Here is a 10,452-nt window from a genome sequence, read left to right as displayed (position 1 = left end):
GCAGGTGGAGCAGCTGATCGGTGCAGGGTCTGGGTGTCGGACCCCCACCGATCATATACTGATGAGCCATCTTGTGGATAGGTCATCAGTTGTCCTGTCGTGGAAAACCCCTTTAAACCGTAAATCGCATGTACATCATCATTGTGCTTTTATTCCAAATTGTTTGCAACTTATAAGTAAAGAAAGAGAGAACCGCTGTATCTGTTTTCTGTCTCCATTATTACTCGTAACAGTTTGTAGAATGATTACACTTATGAAAATGTAAAAAAAACAGGCAGTGATGTAGGTATATCGGGGGCAGAGATGGCAGTCACAAGGAAGCCTTTGTGCCTGAGGGCCCTTCTGGCACATAAAAATACGCCAGTATTACAAATGGCAAATGGTTCGTCGGTAGCACTATTACAGATTTTGCATTGGGGCCCAGTAGCGTCAAGTTACGCCTCTGCAAACAAGGTAAACAATGATTGGTTGGATAATTCATCCAGAAGAGCATTTGTGAGGTCAGACACTAATGTTGAACGAGAGGGCCTGGCTCGCAATCTCTGTAATCTAGTTTATCTCAAACTTGTTTTATGGAGTTAAGATCAGGCCTCTGTGCAGTCCAGTCAAGTTCTTCCACACCAAACTCACCCAACCATGCCTTCATGGAACTTACTTTGTGCACTGGGGCACAGTCATGCTGGAGTAGAAAAGGGCCTTCCCCAAACTGTTCCCACAGAGTTGGAAGCATACAATTGTCCAAAGTGTTTTGGAATGCTGAAGCATTTAGATTTACCTTCACTGTAACTGAGGGGCTTAATCCAACCCCTGAAAAACAACCGCATAGATTATCCCTCCTCCATCAAACTTAACAGTTGGTATAATGTAGTCAGGAATTAACGTTCTCCTGGCGTTCACCAAACGCAGACTCATCCGTCAGACTGTCAGATAGAGAAGCGTGATTTGTCACTCCACAAAACATGTTTACCTTGCTCCACCTGTATGGACTGAGTGCTGTTACCAATTATTGTGTTTGCTTGTTAATATTGTATGGTTCATTCAGACCAAGCCCATCAGGTGACGTGCACCCAGGACCAGCCTTAGGGGTGTGTGACCTGTGCCTTTACACAGGGCTCATCACTCCAGCAGGTGGAAGAGGACGTTGCACTGGTTCCCTTCCCCTGCTTGTGTTTCAGAAGTGGCTGCTACAGCGGTAGAGACGCCCCATTCGATAGTATCTGCATCTTAGGATGCAGGTACTATTGAACGCTATAGCAGAGTAGGGAGATATCTCCCTGATCTGCTATCTACAGGTCATTTGGCCTGCAGCTGATCAGGTGCATCACTGGATCACGCTGGCCTACGCAAGGATCCAGTTGTCGGCGTGGTGGAGCATCTCTGTTTGTCGTGGGAACGGGTCCTAGGTGAGTACGATTTTTTTTGTTTGGGGGGCACTGTCTACAAGGGGGAGTTGGGGGCTGTATGGCACTGTCTACAAGGGGAAGGTCGGGGGCTCTGTTATACTGTCTACAAGGAGGTGGGGGCTTTATGGCACGGTCCACAAGCGGGAGGTGGTGGCTGTATGGCACTTCCTACAAGGGGGAGACAGGGGGTTGTATGACACTGTCTACAAGGAGGTAGGGGCTGTATGGCACTGTCTACAAGGGGGAGGTGGGGGGCTGTATGGCACTGTCTACAAGGGGGATGTGGGTGGCTGTATGCCACTCTCTGCAAGGAGGTCGGGGCTTATGGCACAGTCTACAAGAGGGAGGTGAGGGGTTGTATGGCACTGTCTACAAGGTGGAGGTGAGGGCTGTATGGCAATATCTACAAGGAGGTGGGGCTGCATGGCACTGTCTACAAGTGGGCGGTGGGGGGCTATATGGCACTGTCAACAAGGAGGTGGGGGCTGTATGGCACTGTCTACAAGGGGGAGGTGGGGCTGTATGACTGTCTACAAGGGGGAGGTGGGGCTGTATGACTGTCTACAAGGGGGAGGTGGGGGCACTGTGTACAAGAGGAAGGTAGGGGGCTTTATGGGACTGTCTACAAGGGGGAGGTGGGGGCTGTATGGTACTATCTACAAGGGGAGGGGGCTGTTTGACACTGTCTGCAAGGGGGAGGTGGGGGCTGTATGGCACTGTCTACAAGGGGGAGGTGAGGCTGTATGACTGTCTACAAGGGGGAGGTGGGGCTGTATGACTGTCTACAAGGGGGAGGTGGGGGCACTGTGTACAAGAGGAAGGTAGGGTGCTTTATGGGACTGTCTACACGGGGGAGATGGGGGCTGTATGGTACTATCTACAAGGGGAGGGGGCTGTATGACACTGTCTGCAAGGGGGAGGTGGGGGCTGTTGTGGCACTGTCTACAAGGGGGAGGTGGGGCTGTATGACTGTCTACAAGGGGGAGGTGGGGGCACTATGTACAAGAGATAGGTAGGGGGCTTTATGGCACTGTCTACAAGGGGTAGGTGGGAGCTATATGACTGTCTACAAAGGGGAGGTGGGGGCACCGTGTACAAGAGGGAGGTGGGGGGCTCTGTGTACAAGAGAGAGGTAGGGGCCTTATGGCACTGTCTACAAGGGGAGGTGGGGGCTGTATGACTGTCTACAAGGGAGAGGTAGGAGCACTCTGTACAAGAGGGAGGTGGGTTGCTCTGTGTACAAGAGGGAGGTAGGGGCCTTATGGCACTTTCTACAAGGAGGAGGTGGGGGCTGTATGGAACACTCTACAAGGAGGTGGAGACTGCATGGCACTGTCTACAAGGGGGAGTTGGGGGCTGTATGGCACTGTCTGCAAGAGGTGGTTTCTGTATGGCACTGTCTACAAGGGGGTGGTGGGGCTGTATGACACTGTCTACAAGGGTGAGGTGGGGGCTGTATGACTGTCTACAAGGGGGAGGTGGGGGCACTGTGCACAAGAGGGAAGAGGGGGGCTCTGTGTACAAGAGGGAGGTAGGGGCTTTATGGCGATTTCTACAAGGGGAAGATCACTCTCTGCAAGGAGCTTGGGCTGTATGGCAGTCTACAAGGGGGAGGTGGGGTGTTGTATGGTACTGTCTACAAGGGGGAGGTGGGGGATGTATGGCACTGCCTACAAGGAGGTGGGGCTGTATGACACTGTCTACAAAGGGGAGGTGGGGGCTGCATGGCACTGTTTACAAGGGGAGGTGGGGGCTGTATGGTACTATCTACAAGGGAAGGGGGGCTGTATGGCACTGTCTACAAAGGGGAGGTGGGGGCTGTATGGCAGTGTTTAAAGAGGTGGGGCTGCAGGGCACTATCTGCAAGGTGAGAGACTGAATGGTGCTATCTACATGGGGAGGGGGGCTGTATGACAATGTCTGCAATGTGGAGGTGGGGGCTGTATGGCACTGTCTACAAGGAGGTGGGGCTGTTTGGCACTGTCTACAAGGAGGTGGGGGCTGTATGGCACTGTCTGCAAGGGGGAGGTGGGGGCTGTATGGCACTTTCTACAAGGGGGAGGTTGGGGGCTGTATGGCACTGTCTACAAGGGGAGGTTGGGCTGTATGACTGCGTCTACAAGGTGTATGTGGGGGCACTGTGTATAAGAGGGAGGTGGGGGTCTCTGTGTACAAGAGGGAGGTGGGGGGCTGTATGGCACTGTCTACAAGGATGAGATGGGGGCTGCATGGCACTGTCTACAAGGAGGTGGGGGCTGTATGACACTGTATATAAGAGTTAGGTAGAGGTTGTATGACAATGTCTACAAGAGTTTAGGTGGGGGCTGTATGACACTGTCTAAAAGGGGGAGGTGGGGGCATGGTTGAGAAGAGGGAGGTGGGGTGCTGTATGGCACTGTCTACCAGGGTTGTGGGGGGCTGTATGGCACTGTCTACAAAGGAGGTTGGGGGCTGTATGGCACTGTCTACAAAGGGGAGGTGGGGGCTGTATGACACTGTCTACAAAGGGGAAGTGGGGGGCACTGTCTACAAGGGGAGGTGGGAGCTGTATGGCACTGTCTACAAGGGGGTGGTGTGGTTGTATGGCACTGTCTACAATGGGAGGTGGGGGCTGTATGGCATTGTCTACAAGGAGGTGGGGGTCTTATGGCACTGTCTACAAGGGTGAGGTGGGGGCTGTATGGTACTGTGTACAAGGAGCTGGGGCTTTATGGCACTGTCTACAAGGGGGGGGGGACTGTATGGCACAGTCTACAATGGGGAGGGGGGCTGTATGGCACGGTCTACAATGGGGAGGGGGGCTGTATGACACTGTATGCAATGGGGATGTGGGGGCTCAATTGCACTGTCTATAAGGAGGAGGTGGGGGATTATGGCACTGTCTACAGGGAGGCTGTATGGCACAATCTACAGGGTGGCACTGTCTACATGGAGGGCTGTGTGTGGCAACTAGGGGGGGGCATTATACTGTTTGGGGGACATTTAGCAGACATACTGTGTAGGGGCACTACAAAACACTGTATCCTTGAAGGGGTTCTAATATATTATATTATTAAATATTATTATTATACAGTATGGCAGGAACTAAAGGGGCATTAGACTGTGTGGGGGCACTATATAGGGCATTTTACTGTGAGGTGGCATTATACTTTTTTATGGGGCATTTTTTTTATGATTGGAGTGTGGCACCAAAAGACAATTTTGCACAGGATGCAATCTTTCCTAAGGCCGGCCATGTGTGTACGAGAACGTCTTCAACTTAAGTGCTGCTTATACTAGCTTTATTGTGATGTCAGGAGCGTCAACAGGTGCTCTATAAATCCAGTGACTTACAGGTGACGTCTTCTCTAATTGGAATTTTTCTCTTTCCTTTTTCACTCCATCCAGTCCAGACCGCAATGACGACTTCTCTTGACCACTGCAGAGTTAGCTGTTGAGACATCTTTGGCCAATCGCTTCTCCAGCCCATCTCAAGCCTCTAAAGCAACACAAATAAATTCAGACCTTAGAACAGACCCCTAAATTAATTCAGACCTTAGACTGAGTCCGTAAATTTACTCAAATCCAAGACAGGACCCCTGAATTCATTCAGAACCCAGACCCCTAAATGAATCCAGACCCTAGACCAGACCCCTAAATTAAAGCAGACCCCAGTCCAGACTCCTAACTTATTGAAGACCCCAGAGTAGACCCCTAAATAAATTCAGTTCCCACATCACTAAATGAATTCAGACCCCTAAATTAATTCAGACCTCTAAATTAATTCAGACCTCAAACAAGACACTAAATAAATTCACCCAGACCCCTAAATTAATGTAGACCCTATACCACACCCCTAAATTAATTCAGACCACAGACCAGAGATTTGAATAAATTAAGACCCCTGACCAGATTCCTAAATTAATCCAGACCAAATCCCTAAGGGTATGTGCACACACACTAATTACGTCCGTAATTGACGGACGTATTTCGGCCGCAAGTACCGGACCGAACACAGTGCAGGGAGCCGGGCTCCTAGCATCATACTTATGTACGATGCTAGGAGTCCCTGCCTCGCTGCAGGACAACTGTCCCGTACTGAAAACATGATTACAGTACGGGACAGTAGTTCCACGGAGAGGCAGGGGCTCCTAGCGTCGTACATAACTATGACGCTAGGAGCCCGGCTCCCTGCACTGTGTTCGGTCCGGGACTTGCGGCCGAAATACGTCCGTCAATTACGGACGTAATTAGTGTGTGTGCACATACCCTAAATAAGTTTAAACCCAAGACCAAAACCCCTACATTTAGACCCCAGATATAGCATCACTTTATTATATGGGAAAGCCTCTTTAAGCATTTTTTTGTTATCCTCATATCATAAATGAATAAAAATACTATGTCCGCCTATCAACAGGTCCCTTATTAAATAATGTATGGTTCAATAATATATCACTCCTTGTCAAGCATATTCTCTTGAAACACGTCTTTCTAATTAATGTCACATTCTTTATGAAATAAAAATCTATAGCATTAGATTTGACCCATGAAGGCAGACAAAAGAGGATTTACACTATAAATAAAACTCATCAGAATTCATCTAGCTTCATATCTTAGTATATTTTACTATCACCTTTTACAGTGAAGGACATGAAAAATAGACAGGCCTGCATTCTAAAGTATTAAATGCAGTGCTAAAGAGAAAAGTGGGAAATTCACATACCCGGCCAATCATTAAACTGTAAATGAGCTGCAGCCTTGCGGTTGTAATATGTGGGGAATGCATTCCAATAATTAATGGTAAAATTCTTAGTTGCTGTTATCATTGTATTTCAGGGCCCCTCGTGCAGGGGCGGATTGCGAGCTTAAAGTGGCCCTGAAACAAAATCTAAAGGTGGACCCATATTGTGGATGGGGCCAGCACAAGTAGGCGGAGTCAGAAAACCATCCAGCATCAGGAAGTTGTGTGCACCGCTGATTAATCTAATATATCTTACTTTATTGTTTTTAAATATGGAGTGGGCCCACTTCACAATCCACACTTTGGGCAAGCACTCCAGTAGCCTCCCTAGCTATTCCCATGCCACAACTGCTGCATACATCAAGTGTAAAATGAAACATATACAAATGTCTACTAATGTGCCCCTAGCTTTCTAAGGCGCAAACCTATGTCAAAAGGGTGTTCTGGAGATATAAATAAATATATATCTATATATATATATATATGTATTTAGCAAAATCCAAGATACAAGACAGCACTCCAAACTCAGTGAAAAAATAGGATCACTTTAATCAGCCCTTGCGATGTTTCAGCCCTACTCCATGGGGCCTTTCTCAAGCAATACATCTCAGTGAAGAGTGCACATATAAATACATCATTTACCAAAATACATAATAGAGCAATACAAAATACAATATTGCATGGTTCTCTGATTCAAATACACAGTGTACAGTAAAAAAATCTCCAATGTGTTAAACAGGATCTGATAATCACTTTATGCAAAAATTATTAGGAGGGCATATCGCCCATACTGTATAAAAAATGCCTAAATATGATCGAATTGGGTAAGTGCCAATAAGTAAAGTGCAGGTGTGCAAAATTAGAAACTTTTAATCATTCATATTGGGCTCACCAACCGGCGGATCCCCTCACTTCCTCCATGTTGTTTCGGTTTCTCGGCGTCTTCTGAGAGTGACTGTGCATGCGCTAGACCTAATGTCTCGCGCAGGACTGCTCCTACCCGTCAATTCCAAAATGAATCATGACACGCACTGGTAAGTGGAACGCATCTCGCGCATGCTCTCATGAACTAATCTCATTCATGATAATTTCACTGAAAAATTAACCCTATATTGTACTGCTTCTACTCTCCCTCACTAGTGGTTATAATGGCCCCTTTGGGATGACATATGCACGGTCTGTGGTAAACGGATCTGGCATTGTGCCATGCCCTACTAAGGGTGAAGTGTCCCCATTCCATGGGGTTTGTCACCTCTCTTTGGGCCTTAAACTAACCCAGAGGGTAGAGGCTTTATATCTTTGCTTTTTAGAAAAATAATTGACTCTAATTGTGTTGTTCCCGAGTTTGACTTATAGGGTTAATTTTTCAGTCGTACATTGCCTAAATAGTGAAGGAATTCATCATAAATTCCCCGGTGGTTCAAGGTAGTAAAGGTTTACATAGTCCACGCTCATGTTGTAAGGAATTAGTCCTTTGGGAGCACCCTAGTAAAAGTGCGCTGGGCATTAGACTAAGTTGTCACACCCAAAGACCAGCACTGGAGGACATACTGGTCTTGAACAGGGGCCCTCTACTTTCTATATCCACCTCAGTCTTCAGCTTTGATTTTCTTGATCTGTAGGAATATTTGTGTAAAATAAACTGCTATGGAAAAGATTGGATTTTTATTTCTATTATCGCAAACAGAAGTGAACCTGATACATGATGCTATTTAATTTGTGGTGGGATACAGTAAATATATGTTGTCTTGATATAAAAAAAAAAATTCTTACTGCTGAACGGAATAATTCATTCAATGAAATAGGTATATATTGTTCTCAATAATAGACATGCTGAAAATTCCATATGAAAGAAATATCTGGAAGGCAAGAGAATTTAAATGGTGCAGAATACAATAACAGTGTATTTAAAGGAAATTATATGTGAAGATATTCTAAGAAATAGCCGTGCCACGACATTTCTCAGTTCGTATTCAAACTGAGAATTATTGACTAACGCAGCATTTATTTCAGGAGAAAATTTGCATGAACAATTACTTTTTATTTGCCTGGAAGTGGTTGTAATATAGGGGTCATTTACAAGCCACAAAATCTACAGACTCACATTTCTTCTTTATATGTGTAAATCTGGCAGGGTAATTTAAATGTTCATTTCGATTTACGAACTAGTAGCTACTGTGATCCCAACAGCGGGAAATGTAAAATTGTCACATGCTCCTACCATTCTCTATATGCATTTTCTCCGAAAAATTTCTTATTTCAACACTGTTAATGATTCTACATTATCATAACAATCTCTTCATTACCTATATAACTTCTGTTTAGGCAAATGCCAAGATATGTTAGTATCAAAATGTTCCAAGATTAAGCCCAGTCTCATGGAAATTTTATTTGACAAAGAGAAGAATGAATTTATCTGATTTAAACTGGGAATACACTCGCTCATTCTACGCACAATGCCCCTAATGCAGGAAGCAGAACACCCACTATATATCTTATCCAAATAGCCAAAAACCAGCCACAATGGCTCCCATTCAAGCAACAATGCACTCATAAGAGCCACTATGCCCCCATGACATCCACAATGTCCCGTATCCCAGCTACAATAGCTCTATTACAGCCACAAGTCCCGCAATGCCAGCCACATTATCCTTAATGCCCCCTTAGCCGTCCCACAATGCCAGCCACGTTATCCTTAATGCCCCCTTAGCCATTCGGAATACAACCATGACAACCACAATTCACTTATAGCCTCTTAAGAGAACCATAATGCCCCAAGACAAACAAAATGATTTCATGACAACTACCACTTTCCCAAACATAATGCCCATTTTAATACCACATCTCCAACTAAGTCACAATGCCATCTAATGACAGCAACAATGCCTTCAATGCTAATTACAATTCCGCGAGGACAGTTACAATGTCCACATGACACCGGCTATATGTATTTTCCAAATAGCCAAATACCAGCCACAATGGCTCCCATTCATGTAACAATGAACTCATGAGAGCCACTATGCCACATGACATCCACAATGTCCCTTATCCCAGCCACAATATCTCTATTACAGCCACAAGTCCCTCAATGACAGCCACATTACTCTCCATGCCCTCTTAGCCATTCGGAATACAACCATGGCAACCACAATTCACTTATTGCCTCTTCATAATGTCCCAAGACATACAAAATGCTCTCATGACAACTACCACATTCCCAAACACAATGCCCATTTTAATACCACATCTCCAACTAAGTCACAATGCCCTCATTGTTCACTTTACCAGTCACAATCCCAACACAAATATCACAATGCCTCCATAAAAGTCACAATATCCTCATGACAGCCACACTATCCCTAATTCCCAGTCACGATGTTACCATAAAAGTCACAATGTCCTCTGACAACAACAATCACGGAATGCATCGTATTACAGCAACAATGTCTTCAATGCTAATTACAATTCCGCGAGGACAGACCCTATGCCCTCAATGCTCCCTATGCCAGCCACAATATCCTCCATACCAGCCAAAAATTTCCCATTGGGGAAGTGGAGATGGTGATGAATGTGTATGTTGGAATGTAAATGCAGTGCACCCATGTGTAGAACACAAAGACATTTACAATGCCCTTAAATATCTATAGCCAATATATGTACTACTAGACATATATCCTTATATACCGGGAAGGTATTACCACACCTCTGTAAGTCTAGAGCTAGAAACTAGCCTGATAATTATCAGTAATTAATAATAATATTAATTACCAGTCATTTGATTCCTCTATTGCCGCTGTCTGGAGGATTCCATATCTTGCTTCTCTTCACTTTCAAATAGACACCTAGAAAAAAAAATCAAGAAAGAGGTGTGATAATACATTCCTGGTATATGATATAGATGTATTGGAAACAGTAAAGAGATTTTAGTGTGCTTAGTTTCTAATGAAACCCCCAAATATTTTAAGGGCCAATTAAACCCTTTCTGTGATACATTCTGAGGAGCCAAATTAGAGATCCAACCTCAAGGCTTCCTATCCAAGAGTATGCACACACCACCCCATCTTGACTAGAAGCTATAAGTAGGATACAATCAACTCTGATCACAACCCCAAAATTAGTCACCAATCACATCAAAGATCAGATGTCTAGAAGAAATAGCATCTCCTCCACATCTGTATAAAACAGAAAACCATTCTACAATCTATTCAGTGGACCATTTACAACTCATATATGACATGGGCCTAAATGTGACCTAGAGAGGACACAATATAGCTATTATCAGTCATCATGAAGAATATCACACATTCAACAAAGACCTCACATGCGCCA

Source organism: Rhinoderma darwinii (genome assembly GCF_050947455.1).
Source record: "Rhinoderma darwinii isolate aRhiDar2 chromosome 3 unlocalized genomic scaffold, aRhiDar2.hap1 SUPER_3_unloc_7, whole genome shotgun sequence".
NCBI classification, from domain to species: domain Eukaryota; kingdom Metazoa; phylum Chordata; class Amphibia; order Anura; family Rhinodermatidae; genus Rhinoderma; species Rhinoderma darwinii.
This window is presented reverse-complemented; position numbering follows the sequence as displayed.